The sequence below is a fragment of the Trachurus trachurus genome (genome assembly GCF_905171665.1).
Source record: "Trachurus trachurus genome assembly, chromosome: 17".
Lineage (NCBI taxonomy): Eukaryota > Metazoa > Chordata > Actinopteri > Carangiformes > Carangidae > Trachurus > Trachurus trachurus.
The window spans coordinates 3,178,506-3,203,085 of record NC_139900.1 but is presented as its reverse complement, the minus strand read 5'-3'; the positions used below and the strand labels follow the sequence as shown (position 1 = coordinate 3,203,085).

Here is a 24,580-nt window from a genome sequence, read left to right as displayed (position 1 = left end):
ATAGGAAAAGATGCAGCATTTGTAGTGCAATTAAACATAAAAATACATATTTGATAAGTGTTAATTTCAGGAATGGTCAAGATTTTAAGTTGCTTAAACAAAAAAGTAGTTGGTGTTATGTCGATACTGTCTGGGATTTTGTTCATTTTGGTCTTTTCATGGTAATTTGTCCACAATAAGAAAAATATAAGACACATGTTTTCTCCTTTAACTGGTGTTTCCTTTGAGTTTTATGGGTTGTGAAGTGTTAAACGTCTATTACAGGACAAACACGTGAGGACATGAACCTTCCTGCATGAATGCAGGTTAAATAATTAACAGTATTGTTGGCTGTTAAATCTTAGTTTGACTTATTCAAATAGGAGCAAACAGTCACTGACTTCCTGGGATCGGGGGACGTCCACACATGGATTTGAATGCGTTAGAGGGAATTTCCAGTCGTAAACTGGTTTAAGTGTTGTCATTTGCATAACGGTGATTTGATCCAGATTTTTTTTTTTTTTTCGGGAGCAGGCTGTCTAGAGAAATTCTCAGGAAAAGACTGAAATAATACAGATTCCTTCCGCCACGAGTGGTGACACGTCAGTGTTTGTGTTACATGATGCAGAGAAAGGATATGGAAACTGTCCAAAAACACTTGCATGGCATCATGGGAAATCCGTGCTCCAACGGTCCTGATAAGTGTCTGACTGGGTCCAGCGTCCCACTTCACATTCTCTGGGAAATCTCTGACAGTCCAAATTTGGGATGGATATGTTCATGTAATACACGTACGCCTGCTGATTGGTCAATATGTTAAATTTCTAATCAAATGTCTTACATATTTCACATATGCACATTGGCAAATCACATTTAAGGAGTTAAAACTTGTGATCTGTGATTGAAACATTAAAAAAAATAAAGAAATTGTTATAATTCAGTCTGAGGCTCCGTGTACAGAGGCTCAGGGAAGTCACAATGAGAATAAATAACTGGACTTAACTATTTATTAATAAATACATCAAATTAAAAACTAATTCACAAAAACAAATCAAACTCTATGTAAATAACCTGTTACATGTATTACATCATAACACCATAACATAATAACATAACATAACATAATAACGTAACATAACATAACATAACATAACATAACATAACATAACATAATAACATAACATAACATAATAACATAACATAACATAACATAACATAACATAACATAACATAACATAACATACATAACATAACATAACATAACATAACATAACATAATAACATAACATAACATAACATAACATAACATAACATAACATAACATAACATACATAACATAACATAACATACTTAACATAACATACATGCTATAACATTAACATTACAAACATGACATAACCTGGAGAATATGACAGTGTACAGAACTGTATAAAAGACAATATTCCAACACTTAACTGTTTATAATGTCACTTACTGGACTGAACATAATTAAACATCTATATTATTGTATTTTATTCATATTTTATTCTTTTTCATTGATGTTTTCTGCTGCTTCTGCAATACTGAACCTGTCCCTATTAAGGAATATGAATAAATAATAGACTTTGATTAAAGTCATGGAAAAAAAGGGGAAATAGAAAAATAAAATATTGAATCTTGATCTTAATTTAAAATACCCTTTCAAATAGTTTCTCAAATTCTGTATTGATTAGTTTCTCTGTAAAATGACATCTCCCTCTGTTGTTTCCCGTCACTTGTGTCGTGCACCTGCACAGAAGTTCCAGCTGTTTCGTGTCATTTGTATATTGAACTCTGTCACCTACGAACTCTGTCAGAGCAAGAAAACTTTCTGTGGACTCCCCCCACCCATCCTGCTCCGCTCCCGCGGGACGCAGACATGGTACAAACCCCCCGGCCACCGCCCACCTCCACCCGAGCCCCTCTGCAGCAGCAGCATTAAAGGGATAGTTCACCCAAAATTGAAATTACTACTCATTATCTCCTCCCCCTCATGTGGACTAAGGGCTGGGAGAAGTTTCAGAGTCCTCCGTGGCTTCTCTGAGTTACAGGGGGTCTCGGCGTAGCAGTGCATGTCCATATGACGGTTGCAAATGGATACCAACTGTCTTCGCAACAAAAAGACACACCAAAAAACATCCAAATACCTCCATGCTGCTCGTATGTAATGTCCCTCTTGTATTGAATTTGACGAACCGGGAAGAGGAGCTTCGAGAAGCTTCCGCTACAAAACAAGCTTGAAATCTAGACTTATTTAATTTTTTTCGAGACAATTTCGCATTTCGGGGCTTCAATACAAGATGGACATTACATACGAGCAGCATGGAGGTATTTGGATGTTTTTTGGTGTGTCTTTTTGTTGCGAAGACAGTTGGTATCCATTTGCAACCGTTATATGGACATGCACTGCTACGCCGAGACCCCCTGTAACTCAGAGAAGCCACGGAAATTTCAATTTTGGGTGAACTATCCCTTTAACAGCAGCAGGGTTTTCCCGAGTGGCGAGTGCAGACCGACCCCCCCCCCCCCCCCCCCCACGCTGGGTGGAAAGTGAATCTTGTGTGTGTGCAGAGCAGACCACCGTCAGAGAAAGCAGCCGACCACAGCTCAGCTCTGTTGCAGAGTTTCCACACACGTCGAGTGACACAATAGAGTTTCTGCTGTTGTGGTCGACAGATGAGAAAACACACACACGCTTCACGCTTCACGCTTCACACTTCACACTGCACACACACACACACACACACACACACACACACACACACACACACACACACACACACACACACACACACACACACACACACACACACACACACACACACACCTTTAAAATCTGATCCTCAGGCCTCAGATTCAGGCTCAAGCAACAATATCCTGTTTCCACCGAATGAAGCCGGATCGCCGCCTCACGCTCCTCGTATCCCTACGCCACTCCGTTCCGGACCAGTTGCATCCTGTTTATCCACAGTTCGTATGAAAACAACAAGACTCTTCTCATCATTACTGTGTGTGACGCTGCGAGGTGTGGAGTCAGAAGGCGTTTTGTGAGGTTGCACTGACCTTTGACCTTTGCCCTTTAGTCTTCAGGTTTACCCAGAAGAGAGTCCATCACGTTGTTCCTGAGACGTTGTGTCCAAAAGTGTGAAAAAAAAATGAGACAGAAGACCTGAAAACAACATGGCCGCCCGGTGGCCTCTGGACATCTTCATGCAGAGATGCCTGAGCTGGGAAATATCTTCACGTTGGCAGAGAATAAATCATATTAAAGGGATATTCCATAACTTTAACCCATGGTCGAGAGATCAACTCTAGCTGTAGCAACTTACTTCAGTAAAGACCGCACAACAGCAAAACACTGCAGTCTGTATCTCCACCAGCAAACCGCCCATCAAAAGAACCGCTCATAGCCACAAATAATGCACCAAACTTCATCAACAAGAGTACAAACGGGGTCCCAGCCCATAATACGAGGCATCAAACACCTGTTAGCTTTGAATGGTTTCTAATGGAAAGAGATGAAAACACAACTCACCCACTCTCCTCCAGCTGCTTGCTACTAGTGCAGAATCCCCGACGAGTCGATTACCTGAGTATTATTTGTGGCTATGAGCAGCTTTTTGATGGTGGTTTGGTGTTACTGTTGTGGTGCGGTCTTTACTGAAGTCGCTACAACTAGAGGAGTTTGCTTTCGGCAGACTTGATCTCTCAATGGGGGGTCTAACTCTGTGTCACGGTGTGTTACACCATGGGTTAAACTTACCCTTTAAGTCTAATTGTTGAAGGGATAGTTCAACATTTTGGCAAATTGGCCCATTGCCATAATCCCTATAGTCATAGCAGTAGGTTTGTTACCTTTAATTGGGAAATACATGCAAAACCGCTGATGCGCGTTGCCTTCAGGGACAGTTTTTCATCAACAGTCTCTGCATTTCCCTCTAATACAACTCTGTGTGGTAACGTTGTGTTATTATCTCATAGCGTGGTGAATGTGCAGGTCACAACTTGTCCACCAGAGCGTTGTGGAGTTGTTGGATTGTGTATTTGATGAGTTTGATGAGGGAAACCAAGAAATCCCATGAGCCTCCGTAGCGTAGCTCTGAGCAGCTCACGGCTCTGCTCCGCCGTTCTAAAAATAGCTTGCACCGACAAATAAAGGTAACGAACCTACTGCTATGACTATAGGGATTATGGCAATGGGCCAATTTGACAAAATGTTGAACTATCCCTTTAACATGAAACTCTCTGAGCACAGATGTATGTTTTCTCCTCCATTATGTGTTACTGAAATCTGACGTGTGAGGTTGACCGTTATTTCCATCAATTAGTTTGATAGAAAACACTGGTAACCCTTTGATTTACAGGCCGTTAATTAGGTGATAATGTCAAGAAATAGTCTAGAAATAACGGTCAATTTCATAGTAATGTTGAGAAATATAGCCAAGTAATAACGACTGATTGCGTATAAGTAGCCCAGAAATAATTGATTGTAATTGACAGTTGCAAGGACTTGGTGGAGGAAAACTCTGGCCTTTCCCCAGAAATTCAAAGAAAAGCATGAGTAATCTTTTGCCTTTATGGAAGACATGATATTACTATGAGATTGACCGTTATTTCTAGGCTATTTCTTAATTACTACACAATTAATTGTTATTTCTTGGCCATTTCTTGACATTATCATGTAATTAGCGGCCTGTAAATTAAAGGGTTATGGACTAAAACACTTCCTGCTAAAATGCTGCCACTCAGTCAGACTTTTAATTTGAAATTAAACAGCAGAAAAGATCATAGGGAAGCCTTTATGCTACAGTTATAAAACAGGAGGCCTAAAGCAGCAGCTTAAAGGGATAGTTCACCCAAAATTGAAATTTCGGCGTAGCAGTGCATGTCCATATAACGGTTGCAAATGGATACCAACTGTCTTCGTGACAAAAAGACACACCAAAAAACATCCAAATACCTCCATGCTGCTCGTAAGTAATGTCCGTCTTGTATTGAAGCCCCGAAATGGAAATTATCTCGAAAAAAATGAAATAAGTCTATATTTCAAGCTTGTTTTGTAGCGGAAGCTTCTCGAAGCTCCTCTTCCCGGTTCGTCAAATTTGGACGAACTGGGAAGAGAAGCTTCCGCTACAAACAAGCTTGAAAAATTGACTTATTTCTTTTTTTGGGGGGGACAATTTCGCATTTCGGGGCTTCAATACAAGGCGGACATTACATACGAGCAGCATGGAGGTATTTGGATGTTTTTTGGATGAACTATCCCTTTAAATCTGCAGCATCATATGGATTTATTAATGATTATTGAACAGAGAGTGTATTAAAAGGCGACGGTGGGAGCAGTCGGTTGAGAGATGAGGTTACAGTGTGGGCGGGGCTTCCCCTCAACACAACAATCAAAAGGAAAGAAAAGAAAAAAAAACTCTGTGGCTGAAGAAAACGTGCTGCTTCAACTGGAAATGTGAAATGTGAAGGTGTCATAAGACAGAAATCAGCATGTGTGAGTAACACACTGAGTCAGTGGGGTCTCCCCTCCTCCCTCCACGCTCCATCACACCAGCAAAACAACTGCAGAAAGAAAAACCCACAACTCGCTACAGCAGCCGCTCTGTGATGTATGTATATATGTATATGTGTGGATGTGTATTAACGGCCAACAGCGTAAAAACCTTCAACGTCACGTCAGAGTGGGAGGAAAAACATCTCACAGCATCTCCCCATCTTCTCCTTCACACTAAAAAATGTTGGGTTACCTCTGTAACCCAATTTCTGAGTTATTGGTCTTGGGTTAAATTTTTGGGTTATTTTTCCAGAGTGTAACCCATTTTCAGGGTTATAGGCTATGAATTTAACCCAATTCCTGGGTTGTTGAAGTAATTGGATATTTTTTTAGAGTTTACTTTTAGGTTTATATTAAAACATAAGATAATCAATCAAGAACGTTTTCTTTCTCTTTTGAAGAGGTACTAATGATAAGTAATTGTACTTGGAGGACCACTTAACCACTTTTCAATCTAGGTCTGCAGGGAGCGCTCCAAACTTGTTAACCAGTGACACCACTGCCATTCATTTCTGTGACAGTGGTGTCACTTGGTAGAAAAGTTTGGAGCACTCTCTGTAGTTTTTAACAACCAAACTGTTGGGTTAAAAAAAAAAAAAAAAAATTTTAACCCAACTGCTGGTTCGAATAAGGATCAACCCCTTTTTTGGGTTATTTTAACCCAACGGGTTAAGAAAAAAAGAAAAAACAGAATAACCCAACCCATTGGGTTAAAATAACCCAAAAAAGGGGTTCGTCCCTATTTGAACCAGCAGTTGGGTTAAAATTGGGTTATTTTTTAACCCAACTGTTTTTAGTGTGTTCTTCTGGACTTTTGAATGCACATACTTTTTTTTGCGCGAACATCAAACTAAATATCACATCCTCTTTTCAGAAAAGTGTGATGATGAGAACCAAGAAGCTGTGGGAGGGTTTTTGTTTTGTTTCGTTTGGTTTTGTTCTTCTCGAGAACCTTCCTACACCATCTGACTGAGCCGGAAAAACCGAATCCCACTGGAGTTGGATGGCGAGTCCAGGTGGGCGGGGCTTGGTCACTGCTTCGTTGTGACATCACAAAGGCTCTTTGACGGTATGATGTCACATTGATGTTTGACCTTCGACCTATTGGTTGTAATCATCATTTCATTCTTATCTTTTAAATACTTTTAAACCACGTCTTAAAACTTTTATTCTTTGGCCTCGTTGTGTGATATCTGTTCTTGTTTGTCTTTTTATTCTCATTTTATTGTATTTTTAATCCGTTGCTTTCTTATTTTTTTTAATTATATATTCCTTTTTATTTATTTATTTATTTATTTTTATCTTTATTTTTAATCCTCATGTATATACATTATTATCATTAGTAGCAGTTATTGATAGGATATTGATTTGATCACACATGGATACATCAATGTAAATCCTCTTAATACGTAAAGATATAATACATTTATAACATGTATTAAATTAACAGTAAATCTGTAAATGTACATTTATTAACATTATATGTGATGACTTTTATAGAACATGCAACAGCTTCGAATAATAATCGATTTCTTATTCATTTTAAACATGTTACTATTATTCTTTTAAATCTTTATTTTTAAAGATTTTCTTAATCATTTTGTGCTCTAGGTCTTGAATGTAAATCATTGTGCAACACTTTGGTGAACTTTTATGTTTTGAAAATGTGCTATATAAATAAAGTGGACTGGATTCTAAAACCTAATTGTGCCATAATTAATGGATGGATTTGTGAGTTACAACAACACAGCTTGTTCGGTGGCGTCATGGTTTTAGTCAGTGAGTTTTAGCTTCTTTCACATTCTCTTTGAGCAGCCAGTTCTGATAAAGCCTGTATGAGCTGAGCTGAGGAGAACTGAGCGACTGAGAGCTCGGTGGTGTTAAGACTTCACACAGAAACTCGTCGCTAACCCTAAAAATACCAAGTTGTTTCCTGAGCTTCAAACGCACCACCTCGCTGTTCTCAGAAACTTCTTCTTGTTGCGGTCTCAGTTCGCTCCGACTTCAGCAGCTCAGGTGAGACGCCGAGGGAGGTTTCAGTTTCATGAAGGCCACGACTCTCACAAAGACCTGTTACCACGGCTACAGCGTTTAAAACTTACATCATAAAGATATTGATTGATTAATTGATTGATTGATTGACTTCTTCAAACAAAGATCACCACAGGAGCTGATGAACAGTCCAAGCAACTGTTGACTCTTTTCCCTCCTCGTCCCTCTGTGAGAAGTCTTTTTTCCATTTCATTTATTTGTTGATTTGTAACGGGACTCTGAATATTCTTATTCATGAACATACAAGATGTAAATATGCCAGATTTTAGCTCTAAAGTTAATTTCCATCTATCTGCAGTCCTGCGGTTCACACTAAAACAACATTAGACAAGGACAAAACAAAGCACAACATGGTACAAATACCATATATCACAATATATGTACATACCATATCACAATATATACAATAGGCTATATCACACAGTAGCTTCAGTCAGAAGGAGCAAGGATTAGTACAAAATTAAAATGCATTTAATCGATAAAAGTGCCGTAAAGTGCTGTTAAGATGTGCATCTGTCATTAAGTGCTGGTTTTAGATAGATAGATAGATAGATAGATAGATAGATAGATAGATAGATAGATAGATAGATAGATAGATAGATAGATAGATAGATAGATAGATAGATAAGAGAACTACCCTTAATGTTTATAGACCTGGGTATCAGTAAGCCGTGTTCTGAGCAAGCATGGATTGATAAAACCTTAAAGTTCTCTCTCTCTCTCAAATTGAATCGTAGGCAACTGGACTTGTATTTGTATTTGCCTGGACAAATACAAGTCCAGTTGCCTACGATTCAATTTGAGAGATTGAGAGAACAATGACCTGGATGAATGAGAATATTCATAGACAACCTTAAAGTTGTTATCGTTATCGTTATCATTATCCTTTTCCTTTTCCTTATCCTTATCCTTATCCTTATTGTGATTGTCTCGTCTCGTTTCTCAGTCTGCGACAGCGACAGACGGCGACGCCTTCAGACGACACTGATGATAGCTTCTGTTTTTGAGTTGTAATAATAATAACCGTCGGGCCCAAAGTCAACGTCACAATAGCTTTAGTCATTGTTGCTATAACAGCGGTAACAAAGCTTCATTCAGGCAGCACCGTGTGCACAAGAGAAGAGAAGAACTCGAGTCTAGTTGGCATTTATGTTATGTTATGTTATGTTGTGTTTATTTATTTGATATGGAAATCACAAATAAATTGAGACTGTTCCAGTGGACAGACCAGATGCTTTGCTTGGGTGTGTTTAGCGGCAGTGGCTCAGGTGATAGAGCGGGTCGTCCAATGATCAGAGGGTTGGCGGTTCGAATCCCGCTCTGTCTGACACCTTACCCACCTTGCTCCTGATGGATCGTGGTTTGCGCCTTGCATGGTAGCTTCCGCCGTCAGTGTGTGAATGTGTGTGTAAAGCGCTTTGGGTATCGTTCAGATGGAAAAGCGCTATATAAATACAGACCATTTAGCACATGTGCTAATTTTCAAGGGATCATCCCTATGTTCCCCGGGTCCTATGTTCCCCACTTTGTATGGGACAGGGGGACATAGAACCATTTCCCCACTTTTCCCCAAAAGGACCCGGGGAACATGCAATTTTTGTAGCCATACCTGGAAGTGGAGTTGTGAGTGACTTGGCATATTTTTGCCTGTTTTTGAGTGAGAAGTTGAGTTGTGACTTTGAGTGAGAAGTGTAATTGTCCCATTGGTCGGGTTTAGGCAATGAAAAAAGGAGTTGGTTAAGTTTAGTAAAAAGACCAGGTAGAGTGTAGACAGGCCAGATAGATAGAGAGTCCAGGTAAGTAGAGAGAGTCCATCGACCAGCAAAAGTGGGGAACATAGGACCTTTTTTCAGAAAAAGGGTCCTATGTTCCCCAGTATGTATTGCAACCGGGGAACATAGGACCCTTTCTGGGGAAAACGGGGAACATAGGACCCTTTTTCAAAAAGAAGGTCCTATGTTCCCCTATAGGGGAACATAGGACCAGGGGAACATAACACCAGTCCATAGGCGGCAATTCAAAAAGCACAGAACATATTATCAACAGTATAAGATAAAACCAAGTGCATGACACAACATCATGACAGTAGCATACTAAAACATACAGAGCACAAGATCAACAAGAGGAGACTGAGCAAACAGAAATCATGATCCTAACAGTAAAAATAATCAGTGGAAGATAAACAACAAATCCTCTGAATATTTCTCTGTAACTATTCAGATTGTTCTACTTTTCCTTTTTCTTGTGAACTGTTTGTTTTTGGTGGAAACTGTGAATGAAAGTGCTCACACCCTCCACCTCCACCTCCTCCCCTCCCCCGGGCCAGAGCAGAGCAGGTTGACACGAGTGGGAAACAGTGGTATTAGTTTCAGTGTAATCTAATCACGCAGCTGCCGGCTGGTTAACCAACAGAGGCTAAAAGCTGCAGCTCCACACCTGACGGCTCGGCCCGTTGGCCTGATAAAGCTCCACATGTTCCCTGTTCTGTCTGTTCGCCGTGGTGATGCCAAGCAGCGTTATCAGTCAAACAGAGGAGCGGCTTCCTGCTTCGCTCTGCTGCAGCGCCACCAGGAAGGAAACTCCTTAAATGGGCAACAGTGTGTGTGTGTGTGTGTGTGTGTGTGTGTGTGTGTGTGTGTGTGTGTGTGTGTGTGTGTGTGTGTGTGTGTGTGTGTGTGTGTGTGATCTAACACAGATCAATTTCAGTTTGATTCACCGACACCGACCGGTCAGTCTGGTTCCTCGGGTGTCCACATACTTCTGTCCACACTGACACTGGATCATCTTTTATTTATTCTTTCTAGTAAATAAATAGTATAAATGTTTGTTTTTAAATCATCATATCAACAGTGATGACATCATAATGCCAAATATTAACACAGTCTGGTCCCTTTGTTTCTTTATTTCATGTTGATTTATACACTGTAAACGTGTTTTATTCATTGTTATTAGGTTATTATGATGAGTATTGTTATTTCATATTTTTATTATGTAATACATACCGTATTTTTTATATATTTAACTCTGCCTTGTAATGTGATTTTAGGTGTTTTCAAAGTCATCTATAAATAAAACATATTAGCTATTATTATCATTAGTAGCAGTATTATATTTATATATAGATATGTTAATATTGTTGGATATTGATTTGATCACACATGGATACATCAATGTAAATCCTCTAAATACGTAAAGATACAGAAAGAACATGTATTAAATTAACAGTAAAATCTGTAAATGTACATTTATTAACATTATACTGTATGTGATGACTTTTATAGAACATGCAACAGCTCCAAACAGTTAAAATATTTTTTATAATTGATTTCTTATTAATTTTAAACATGTTACATTCTGGTCATGGACTTTATATATGGAATTTATACTGATACCAATATACTGATAAATATATCATATATTTGTGCTGACTAGAAATCTGTTAATATCTGAAATAGATCCATAGCCTTTATCACTCTTAAATAAATGTAAATGCAGAATAAAAATGTACTGTAGGTCAATGTTTTATATGTTCCCACTAACGCTGGTGTAGAAACAGTGAAAAGCTGCAGCAGTTGACAGGAAGTGGGCGGAGTCAAGCGCTCCACCTGTGACAGCGTCTGATGATAACTCAGGTTTATTTTTAACCGACACAGGTGACACGGCTTCATCAGATCTGACCCGGTTGGAGCCAGTTCAGTGAAACAATATCTGTGGTTTTCTCTTTATCTCAACAGTCGTGGAAAAGTTGATGTGATAAGATGAGTTTTTTTTGTCCCTGCAGGCCACCGTATCCTGATCACAGCGTTTCATAAGAAATATGCAAATGATCAGTTCAGTGAAAAACTCAGCTGTTGTTGTTTTAACCCTCCTGTTGTCCTCCTGGGTCAAGGAAGGAAGGAAGGAAGGAAGGAAGGAAGGAAGGAAGGAAGGAAGGAAGGAAGGAAGGACAAAGGGAGGGATGGGAGGAAAGAAGGAAGGGAAAATGGAGGTAAGATAGTTGAACAGATTGGGTCAATTGGGTCAAAAGGAAGGAAGAAGTAAGGACAAAGGGAAGGAAGGAAAGAAATATGGAGGGAGGGAACAGATTGAGTCAATTGGATCAAAAGAGGAAAGAAGAAGAAGTCAGGACGAAGGGAAGGAAGGAAGGGGAAAAGGAAAGAAAGAAAAATGGAGGGAAGGAACAGATTAGGTCAAGGAAGGAAGCAGAAGGACGGACGAAGGAAGGAAGGAAGGAAGGAAGGAAGGAAGGAAGGAAGGAAGGAAGGAGAAAAGGATTGTGGAAAGAAAGAAGGAAATAAATATGGAGGGAGGGAACAGATTGGTCAATTAGATCAAAAGAGGAAGGAAAAAGAAGTCAGGACGAAGGGAGGGAGGGAAGGAAGGAAGGAAGGAAGGAAGGAAGGAAGGAAGGAAGGAAGGAAGGAAGGAAGGAAGGAAGGAAGGAAGGAAGGAAGGAAGGAAGGAAGGAAGGAGAAAAGGATTGTGGAAAGAGGGAAGAAGGAAGGAAGGAAGGAGGAAGGGAACAGATAAGGACAACAGGAGGGTTAAAGAGTGCGTTTTAAATAAAGGTCACTAACTTGCAGTGTTGTGCCTGAACTCGTTCAATGAACGATCGTTCATGAACTCGTTCATATTTTGGGCGAACGTGAACTGAACGTTCTGTATTTCCGCTTGATGAACGTTATTGTGAACGAATTCATTCTGGCGTTTGTGAACGGCGCTCTCTCAAAGTATGACTTCGTGTCAGAGTGTGCCAGATTTCAATAGAGCCTTCCAGACAAAAAACTGCTAAAACACACTAAACAAGCCTTAAAGGAGTATTATCGCAAAATTCGGCCACTAGATGGAGCCAGGCGGAGCTTATCAGATATAAACAAGTGGGCAGCTGTCAGAGAGAGAGAGCAGCCTCGTTTAGTCCCCCCCCCCCCCCCCCCCCCCCCCCCCCCCCTCCTTCTCCCTCCCCCCTCCTCCTCCCTCACCAGGCTGAATGAACGTGCAATCGCGGGAAAAAGAAAACTCGCTAGTGGAAGCGGCAGCTCTACGTCGCGCACAACCACAACAACGACAACAACAACTGAAACGTCCTCCTTAATAACGCTGAGAGGACAGCTGAAGAAAGACACGGGGACGTGGAGACAAAGTGTTCTACCAGCGATTCAGTGACTGTGAGCAGCCTAACACTGCTACATTACTTACTGTTGCATATTTGTCCGGTTCGGAGGTCGGATTTGCGAGTTCCGAGTGCATTTTAACGCAGCAAGCGCCGGGCCGGCTTGGATCATAACAAAGACAAATGCTGCATTTGCCCCACGGACACTATACTGTTGGCGATTTTTTTTTGTAAATTTAGTTATGGCTCCCCCCGACCCATCTTTTGCATATTTCAGCTTATTTTATGCTATTACTGCTGTATTTGCGATAATGCTCCTTTAATATGCAGCGGAAAAACCAGCCAATCTGGCAACACCTATCAGCTGTTTGGATCAGCAGCGCATGGAAGAGGCGGAGTGATACAGCGCGTCGCTGAGCCGTCTGTCTGTGTGGAGGAATACTGACCCAGTTGGTTAGTAAAACCAAAGACACTCTATTTATTTTATAAACTGTCTTTGGTAAAAGATCTCTATGTGGTTGTTTAGGGCCACAGCCGTTAGGTGGAGGGCCACATGATCAGAAAGGTACCGGGGTTCATCAAGTCATTTAAACATCCTGAGGTCTGCACGTGCAGCTATGAGCTTTATATGTAATGTGAAGTCAATATTCAGCTTCTTTTATCTCACATTTGAGACATTTGGTGAAAATAGAACGGCAGAATGACAACATTTGTGCTCGAAAAGCGATCTTACAAAATTTCATTTTAGACTTGTTTTCTACACGTATCTATTACTGTATTCATATTCTATTTCAAGCACCAAAACAGTTCATTCTCATGACTGAAGGAGTGTTTTCACAAGGGATTGGACATTTTTTTCAAAAAGCAGACCTAAAATTTCCAGCATTTGGCCTAAATTATTTCTTTCTACAGTGTTCTAGGACAAACTGGCCTCAGTGTGCTTACAGCGGAGGTTCTAATATTTAGACATAAAACACTTGAGTATTGTTACATCTGCAAGTATCTTAAAAAGATACATTTAAGAAAATATGTAAAAGTCGAGAAAATGGCCTCAAACCTCAGAGGGATAAACACGTCTGTATTCAGTTTTAACCAGTGATTTGGTGTTTGTGCTTAGAGTGCAGGGCCACAAACAAAAACCTTGTTTAGGGGGCCACCAACATCCTAGGGCCAGCCCTGTAAACGGGGGTTACGCCGGGGCCACACCGGACACGCCACGAAAATCGCGCACGAGCCGCGGCCCTCCTGTTCACATCAGACGCTTATTCCTCTGCGCTTCTGCCCCTCAGCTGTGTGTGTGTGTGTGTGTGTGTGTGTGTGTGTGTGTGTGTGGCCTATGTGTATGTGCGTGTGTGTGTGTTCACAAATAGGCTACTGTACAAACGTACACACATTGGACTCTGGTATTTGTCACGTTCTAACTCAGATATGGGCTGAGGGCAATCATTTTGAAAAAATAATAGCTTGTAGCAACATATTGGAAAAAAAGAAAGAAAAGAAAAATGAACTATGAACTAGTTCAGTTTTCGAACCGTGAAGTTAGTTCAAAATTTTGAATTATGAACTATGAACTGAACTAGTTCATTTTAAAATGTGTGAACTGAACTTTGAACTAGTTCATGTAGAAAGTGAACTTTCCCATCACTGCTAACTGGCTGTCACTAACGGGGGGGCGTGGCCAAACTGTGGCACCGTTGGAGCAGGTGTTTGTTCAACAGAAGCCCCGCCCCCGGCTTCCTCTCGCTGTCTTTGATCTCAGGTGACACACACCTGAAACACGCCGAAAACACCGGTTCCTTTGAACTCCTGGAATCCAACACACACACACACACACACACACACACACACACACACACACACACACACACACACACACACACACACACACACACACACACACACACACACTCTGCCCACACAGTTTACAGCCGCTCGGACATCTAATCTTCACACACTCCTGTAAAGATAAGATAACAGTCAAAGCTTTCATTCATGGATAAAGATAAAGTGACTGTCACTCTGACCCGGAGCCGAAGCGTCCAGATGTGGAGGAAACTGCATCATCCTGTTTAAACTAACTTTATTTAAAGGGATAGTTCAACAGTTTGTCAAATTGGCCCCATTGACATAATCCCTATAGTGCAGTAGGTTTGTTACCTTTAATTGTCGGTGTCGATCCAACAACTCCACAACGCTCTGGTGGACAAGTTGTGAGCTGCACATTCACCACGCTATGAGATAATAACACAACGTTACCAGACAGAGTTGTTTTAGAGGGAAATTCATGCAAAACCGCTGATGCACGTTGCCTTCAGGGACAGTTTTTCATCAACAGTCTCTGCATTTCCCTCTAAAACAACTCTGTGTGGTAACGTTGTGTTATTATCTCATAGCGTGGTGAATGTGCAGGTCACAACTTGTCCACCAGAGCGTTGTGGAGTTGTTGGGTTGTGAATTTGATGAGTTTGATAAAGGGAAACCAAAGAAATCCCATAATGAGCCTCCGTAGCGTAGCTCTGAGCAGCTCACGGCTCTGCTCCGCCGTTCTAAAAATAGCTTGCACCGACAATTAAAGGTAACGAACCTACTGCTATGACTATAGGGATTATTATGGCAATGGGCCAACTGGCCAAAATGTTGAACTATCCCTTTAAAACTCTGGGACGATACATGAGTTTGTTTCCTCAGCACAGAAACAAACAGAACAGAAGTTGACATGAGGCATCTTTTATATTTCAATTTTTAGTAGAGTAAAGAGTAAAAAAGAGAGTAAAAAAGAAAAACTAAAAAACTAGAGACTTCTGGGAATCAGCAGGCCCCGCCCACTCCCACCTGTACCTGTCAATCAAATGTGTGTGTGTGTGTGTCTGTGGATTGATGCAGACAGGTGATGTTCTCGGGACATTTGTTGTTTTGTTTTCCTCAGTTTTCACTTTGTTTATTTTCCTTTCTCTTTTCCAGACGTGTTAAAGGAGCAGTGTGTCAGCTGTGTTCCCTACGGTGGCCCTGAAGGTCCATCACTGTCACACACACCCAGAAACAACAGAGCAGCTGAAAACACATCATCAATACACATTTATTCTCCCTCTCAATCAATTTAATTCTCATTTTAACGGCTCAACTTCAAGGTTTATGTGAGGGAAGATGATGAAGATGATGAGAGGAGATGTCTCCCAGAGCAACGGTGTGAACGTGGGATCTATACCGGTGAGAATTGGAAGATGAAATATCACTATATCAGACTTTTATTTTGAAATCTCAGCTGCAGAGTTTGAATCCAACAGGATCTGAGTCACGAGCAGAAACCATAAACTATTTAGTGTCCAACTTTACTGTGACTCAGCTGCGGAGACGAGGACGACGGGAGGCCGGAAAAACTACAGCACTACAGAGAAACCACAAGGACTGAAGCTGAGGCTGCTTGAAATAAAGTCCACTGTGATTCATCAGAATCCTTTGATCTGCATCATGTCTGTTGATCTGTAGGTCTGTAGATCTTCAGATCTTTAGGTCTGTAGATCTGTAGATCTGTAGGTCTGTAGATCTTCAGGTCTGTAGGTCTGTAGATCTTCAGGTCTGTATATCTTCAGATCTTTAGGTCTGTAGATCTGTAGGTCTGTAGATCTTTAGATTTATAGATCTTTAGGTCTGTAGGTCTTTAGGTCTATAGATCTTTAGGTCTGTAGATCTTTAGGTCTGTAGGTCTGTAGATCTGCAGATCTTTATGTCTGTAGATCTTTAGGTCTGTAGATCTGTAGATCTTTAGGTCTGTAGGTCTTTAGGTCTGTGTCTCTAGATCTTTAGGTCTGTAGATCTTCAGGTCTGTGTCTGTAGGTCTGTAGTTCTGTGTCTGTAGATCCGGTTCCTCTGATCTGCTCCGTTGAGGTTTTCTTGGTCTCTGTTGTCGTCACAGCAACGACCTCAACGATGAAACCACTGAGGAGGAATGTTATCTGACTGATGTGGGACTGAGCTGGAAACACAGTTATCAAATAACACACACACACACACACACACACACACACACACACACACACACACACACACACACACACACACACACACACACGTGGAATGTGCTGCTGCTTCCCGTCAGCTGTTCTTCCCACAAATGACGAGTTTCCAAGGAATGTGGCGGGAGAAAGAGAGAGTGAGTGTGTGTGTGTGTGTGTGTGTGTGTGTGTGTGTGTGTGTGTGTGTGTGTGTGTGTGTGTGTGTGTGTGTGTGTGTGTGTGTGTGTGTGTGTGTGTGTGTGTGTGTGTGTGTGTGTGTGAGGGCGTTTCGCTGCAGGACTCGGTGGTTTGAACAGACTCTGACTGAACGGACTTTAATTCTTCCTGTTTGACTCTTCAGCTTCATGTTGCTTTGGTTCAGATCGAGTTCAGCTTCAGGTTCAGGTTTAGGTTTAGGATACATTTACCTCCTGAGGCCTCTGGTCGGTAAATCACCATGGTAACAGATGCTTCAAAGGATCAGATGTAAACTACAGACCAATCATCAGTCAGTGAATCAGTGATATTGATCAGTTCCTGTTGCACATACACAGTCTGACTGTTGACAACTCCTGCTCATTTTTAACTTAAAGGGACAACAAGGAGTTTTGGAAGACAGACTCATGTTTTCATTCATCAAGAATTAAAGTCAGAGGTTGGAAGACGATCACATACCGTCGTAGTTCCCACCATAAACGGAGATTCGGCGGCGTTATTCTCATGACTCGCCACGAAACCGAAAGTAAAGAAACGCTGGTCGGCTCGCCCAGCATTTCCACCACCACTAATAATAACAAAATAACCATAGAGACAAAACCATAGATTTATCTAAAATGGACCATTAACAAGTGGTAACGTAGATTCATCCACATTAATATCAGACTTTTTTATTGTCGCAGAATTTTTCCTCGTTTTCGCTTTAATTTACAATGATTTATGTTGTTATGATGTTATTTGTAGTTGTGTAGGTTTCTTTTTATATATATAACCTTTCTTTCTGCACTGCACTGTGTTTGTTTAAGAAAAAACACTATTTTGTTTCTCTGTACTTGTGCCTGAGAAATGACAATAAACCAGTCTAAGTCTAGATATTGAGTTGTGTTCCTCCATGGAGAGTTCATCACTGAATTAAAACAGTTTCATTGTCATGAACAAAGTCTCCTTTAGTGAAGACAAAAAGTAAAACCTAGAATGTGAAGTCTTTGTATAGAAGGATGATCATCACTAGATCAGTATTTCCATGATTATAAATGTTCAACAGTTTAGTCAGACTGACTCACACAGGAACTTCTTTTCTTCTCTCTGTCCCATCTTCACTTCAGCTTCAGTCTGTCTGTCATCACACACGGAAACCAAAACACTCATTAAATCTAATCCATGCAACTATTTAAACAATAAATTTACTTCAATTATTACATTTTTAATTAAAATCACAGTTATGACATCACGTTTGTTTACGTTTTATCTCGTTTGGCTTCAGGTGGGTCTGGTTTATGTTCTTGTTTAACTTTCTACTTGTGTTGGTCGCCACAACCCGTTTTTAGGTTTTTAATGCATCATACACACACACACACACACACACACACACACACACACACACACACACACACACACACACACACACACACACACACACACACACACACACACACACACACACACACACACACACACACACACACACACACACACACATAAATCAAGGCTTTTTGACTTTGTCAGGAACCTCCATTCAAACAAAATAAAACAAAAAAACATATTTTTACAAAATTCTAAAATGCTCTGGTTAAAAATTATGACATTTGTGTTGTTAGGTTCGGTTATAACGATAACAATTATGAGAGTTAAAATTGAAATCATAAGTGCAAAACCAACCTTATCATGGATAAGGAAGCCTAACAACGTAACCAAGAGATGAGAAACAAATTGGGCTATGCTACATTTTTACATTCATTAAAAAGCTCCAGAGTCATTGTGATAGTTAACAACATGACTTGTGACTTGTTACAGTGAGAACGGAGGCTCTCTGTCTTCACCTGCATCTCACGGCTGAAAACCAACCTGGCAACATCAGTGTTACGCGCCCCGTAACCCTTAATCTCTCGTTTATGACAGATAAGACTACACAAATATACACATCATAACATCGTATATGTTATAAAACTTTATCCACCGCTCATCTCTGTCCCGTCTGTCCGTCCTGGGTGAGGGATTCCTCCTCTGTTGCTCACCCTGAGCTTTCTCCTGGTTTTCCCTGTTAAAAGGGTTTTCCATGGAGTTTTTCCTCAGTCGATGTGAGGGTCTAAGGACAGAGGATGTTGTTACGATGCCATGTAAAGCCCTCTGAGACAAACTGCTTGTAAAAAAACGGGCTATACAAATAAAATTGCCTTACTTTGCCCCATGTAGTGATTTTTCGCCGGCTTTGTTGTAGCCTAAACAAATGCACATGGCCAGGAGGAGGGTTAGAGACACAGAGGAAAAGCGACCAGACTTGCATAGTTCCTCTTTAAAACACGGGTCAAAACTGACCCCAACACAAGAGATGGTAGCAGAAAGCTAACACAAGACAGAGGTTAAAGGGATAGTAGCATTTTTTTAAAAGTGGGGTTGTATGATCTATATACAAATAGCCCCTAAGTACTTTAATTGCAGTAGAAGACTCTCTGCACTCCTCCCGTTACCAACGCCAGCCCATAATAGCCCTGCCCAGAGATTTACAACATACAGTGTTGTGAATGGACCCAAAGAAACGGCCTATTTTCACAGCCTAAAAGAGGTTTTACCTAAAAAATAATCCACAGTTCCATTGTTCGCTATAATATAATTTTTTCCAGCCCTTCAAAGTGCAGGAAAAACACAGTTTTTATTTGGACCTAACCAACTGCTGATCGGCGGGCGCTAACCCTGGGCGGAGGGATACGTGAGTTGGTTAGGTCCAAATAAAAACTGTGTTTTTCCTGCACTTTGAAGGGCTGGAAAAAATTATATTATAGCGAACAATGGAACTGTGTATTTGTTTTCAGGTAAAACCTCTTTTAGGCCGTGAAAATAGGCCGTTTCTTTGGGTCCATTCACAACACTGTATGTTGTAAATCTCTGGGCAGGGCTATTATGGGCTGGCGTTGCTAACGGGAGGAGTGCAGAGAGTCTTCTACTGCAATTAAAGTACTTAGGGGCTATTGGTAGATCATACAACCACACTTTAAAAAAATGATACTATCCCTTTAAAGGGACAGTATGGGACTTTATTGGCTTTTTATTGACAAAAATCAAATATCGCTTTCATAAATACGTATTTCACTGAAGTGGAATCGCGCCCGCATACAAACGAGCGCTTTCTCGTACCTTAGAATGAGATGTTACAAGTCGTTACAAACATACAGGGGGGGGTTCACCGAACCTTCTCTGCCATGTTGAATCGCCATGTGTTACGTTCAGTGTCACCGTGGCTGTAAGTAACCTCAAACTCGGGCCGCCGGAGCTTCTCGGCTCGGGGAGAAAGTTTTCCAGACAGCGCCTGTTAAAACTGTCACCACCGTGTAGCTAGTGTGAGGAAGGACGGAGGCACTGGTGTTGCCTTCAGGTGCAGTCAGACACCTGAATGACGCCGTGAGTGACGCCGTGGGCAAACCAACTGGATGTTATTTTACTCGACGAGAGAAAGCCGGTAAAACGTGGGTCAGGTAAACAATACGACATCACCATGACAACATATTGTCACGCCTGTATTGTTTTGCCTCGTGCTGGCGGACCGTTTGTTTACATAGAGGCTTGTTTATCCTGATACATGCAGCGTGTGTTGTTTTTCTGACTTCTGCCCGAGTTTACGTAAACGCAACAGCAAGAATACGTGCCGACATGCAACCGCACCGCTAGATGGGGGTAAATCTCACATACTGTCCCTTTAAGTTTAGGCTCTGAAATCTCCGTTATTGTGAGGTTGGTGTTTCAGACGTGTTGTTGTTGTTGTGCACAACGTTAGCTGCGTTAGCTTCATTGTTTAGCACTAGGCGCCGTGTGCAGCAGAGAAAAGCTGCCGTCAGAGAACATGTGCAGACTGGAGAAGCAGAAGTAAAACGATGAGTCCTCTGAAGGATTTAAAAATACTAAAGTCTGTTCCTCAGTCAGAAAAAAGAGAGAAACAAAAACATAGACGGTGATTAATCACAAGTTCTGCATTTGAGGCCAAATATACGACGAAGGAACCGAGACGCCGGTTCAATGACGTCTGAGGCAGGAAACGGTTTCTTCTTCACATCAAACAAAGGAGAAGAAAAGAAGAAAAAACACAAAAACACAGGAAGTAAGACACTGCTGCAGCTTGTACGGTGGCCTGGAGAGCTCAAACTGAACCAAACACCTTCATTACACACACACACACATATACACACTGCAGGTAGAACAGGAAGTGTTTCCGGTGAATGTAATATAGTAACAAAAACATAAAAGAGACAGACATTTCTTAGAATTTTTTTTTCACAGAAATTTTTTAAAATTAGGCCCTATGTTCCCACAGTCCTATGTTCCCACAGTCCTATGTTCCCTCAGTCCTATGTTCCCTCAGGCCTATATGTTCCCTCATTTCTAAGATTTTTCTTATTTCTAAGAATTTTCTCAAAATGAAAGTCTAAGTCAAGTCTTTTTTTTATTTTTATACCGCATTTAAAGGGATGATTCAGAGTAATTTGCACTATGACCTCGAGCCAAACGCCCCCCCCCCCCCCCCCCCCCCCCCCCCCAGAAGCTTGTTTTCCCTTGCTCTAACAGTGGTCGAGTTACAGCTATTAACCGAATGGTGCTAACGTTACCAAGCGGCTATCTTAAATTACCCCAATAATGTCCGGAATTCCTGGTGTACTTACTGTACAAACTTTCTAATGCTTTGTTTACTACTACTAACACTATTTGTACTACTGTAGAAGTTTGTTGTCTAAGTTGCCCTATGTTCCAAGGGCCCTATGTTCCCAGATTTAGCTAAAAGCTACATTACATCTGTAGTCAACTGCTACTGGATAATAGGTTGGGTGTAATTGACTACCAAATTGGGGCTAAGATCTGATGCAAATTGATGATAAAGGAAATGTGGGAACATAGGGCCTAATTTTGGAAAGAAAAAAAAAACCTTAGAAATGAGGGAACATAAGGCTGAGGGAACATAGGGCTGTGGGAACATAGGCACGCTCCCACGGTCAACTAGCTGCTGGAAAGCTACAGGGTCCAAAACCCCTTTCTTGGGTCATTTTACTGGCGAAATGATGTAAATGCAAATATTTAGGTACTACAATGGCATAAATAGTGATACAACTATACAATTTGGCAGAGAGTATCTTGACACATAGGGGGAGGCATGAAAAAAAGATTCTGGGATTTGTTGCAACTTGATTTTAAGATATCACCCTCAACATCCCCAAAAAGACCCCAAAAAAGTACTGTTCGCCTGACAAATTCTCATGAAAATTCTTATTTTTCAGCACTTTATGGAGAATATCAATGCTAACATGTATATAGAAAACTTCCTTAATTCATAAGCTTCCATTTGAGTCCAAGATAGCCTTTCTATCTCCAAAGCCCCACTTGCTGTGGCCAATGGTCTTCTCTATCTATCTGTTTACTGTGGGGAGACCAGATAGAGAATGGTTTCTGATCATGTCAGTTAACATGTAGTTTTTCACAATAGGTGTTGCATTGTTTGGAGACAGCCTGTAGCTTTCCAGTAGCTAGTAGAAAGGCTATCTGGGACTCAGATGGAAGCTTATGAATTAAGGAAATTTCTATATAGTTGTTAGGCATAAATATTCTCCATAAAGTGCTGAAAAATAATAATTTTCATGAGAATTTGTCAGGCGAACAGTACTTTTTTTTGTGTCTTTTTTGGGATGTTGAGGGTGATATCTTAAAATTGATTTGCAACAAACACCAGAATCTTTTTTTCCTGCCTCCCCCTATGTGTCAAGATACTCTCTGCCAAATCTTACAGTTGTATGACTATTTATGCCATTGTAGTACCTAAATATTTGCATTTACATCATTTCGCTAGCAAAACTGTAAAAATGTATTACAAGTTTTTTGAAATTATTTGTTAACATGAGCACATTTGCATAAATCTGCATAAATGTGCATAAATTGCACCGTTTTGACGGCACATGTATATATGAAGTTGCTGTGGTGGTACCGGCATGGAAATTGGAGTGAGTTGACTCCATCGGTCAACCGACAAGTTGACCACTTTAAATTGCAAGATGACTGTAAAATCCCCTGATCGCACAAACTGAAATACGCTGCTATGGCCGGGTTTTGGTTGATTTTTCAAGACAGCCACATCCTTAGTAGAGCAGGTATGACATGAGCCAACAGTGCATAATCCAATTACGTATGGCTAATTTGCATACATACAGCACCTGATCTAAACATTGGGTAGAGCAGGTGAAAATGTCTTGTTCAATCTTGTTTACATATTACAGTTAAAAAACTTAAGGAATGGAACCAATTTAGGCCCATGAGCATTAATAGAGACGGAGCATGTCATACCTGCTCTACTAAGGATGTGGCTGTCTTGAAAAATTGCAGTCATCTTGAAATTTAAAGTGGTCAACTTGTCGGTTGACCGATGGAGTCAACTCATTCCAATTTTCATGCCGGTACCACCACAGCAACTTCATATATACATGTGCCGTCAAAACGGTGCGGTTTATGCAAATTTATGCAGATTTATGCAAATTTGCTCATGTTAACAAAGAATTTCAAAAAACTTGTAATAGATTTTTTGTTTGTCTTAATGTCAGTAATCAACTTTCATTCAGTAATTTCAATTTTCATGGAGATATCTAAAGGTTAAAAATTTTACCCTATTCACGTGAAAAAAAAAATGTATATGCGTATAAATGGGATATGTTTGGGTGTTTTTCTAAACTTTCCCCTAATGGGATTCTTCGGGGCTTTTTTTCCCACACTCAGGACATGCTGAGGATACAAAATCAGTTGAGTTTGCTTCTGTTGCAATTTGTTTAACGTTGACCCCTTTTTTGGCCTAAAATGACTGGACTACTACCCAAGAAAGGGGTTTTGGCCCCTGTAGCTTTCCAGCAGCTAGTTGACCGGGTTGTCCACCCGGGTTTTAATCCTTTAAGTTCCTAGATATCATTTCTGCTGTCAAACCTTTTACAACTCTCCGTGTCTGTTTTCCAAAAAACTGGGATTTTGCCCCCTGGGTAATTATAAATCAATAAAGTAATTGATAAAAAAAATCGGTTTAAATCGGTTTAAATCAAATCACAGACTCAGACGTTTCTTAAAAATTAAAAAAAAACTTTATTTGGCCAACACAAACAAACATCATGAACACTTAATGCCACAGAACAAAGAGCTCCGCCTCCTCTCGGTACCGTCACAGTGCATCTGCTGCACCTAGCTAAGCCCCGCCCCCTCTCGTTATGTAGCTCCACACACTTCATCCTCTCATTCAGTCTGCAGATAAAAACACTTTTCAGTAAGAAAATAAAACTATTTATCAAGAGACGAGATTTTCTTTCTTTCTTTTTTTTTTTTTTTTTTTTTAAATCTCGTCTTGAGAACATAAAAACAGTTTCAGTCTGTTGCTGCTGCAGCTTCGATTGTCAAAGCACTTTGTGAACTTAAAGTGAATTTAAAGGTGCAAGTTATTATTATTATCATTATTATTATTATTATTATTATTATTATTATTATTATTATTATTATTATTATTATTACTTACGACGGAGTATTAGGAGCCACATTGAGAGAAAAAAAAAACACAGACTTCGAGAATAAAGTCATACATTTACGAGAATAAAGTCATACATTTACGAGAATAAAGTCATACATTTACGAGAATAAAGTCGGACATCT

At 40.5% G+C, this 24,580-nt stretch overlaps 1 protein-coding gene across 2 annotated transcripts in view; it reads left to right on the top strand.

Moving 5' to 3' along the window:
- LOC311000765 (transcriptional regulator Myc-1-like) overlaps positions 1-24,580 on the top strand; it is a 294,713-nt gene that overhangs the window by 11,175 nt on the left and 258,958 nt on the right. The gene's annotated exons all lie outside the window — the stretch shown is intronic.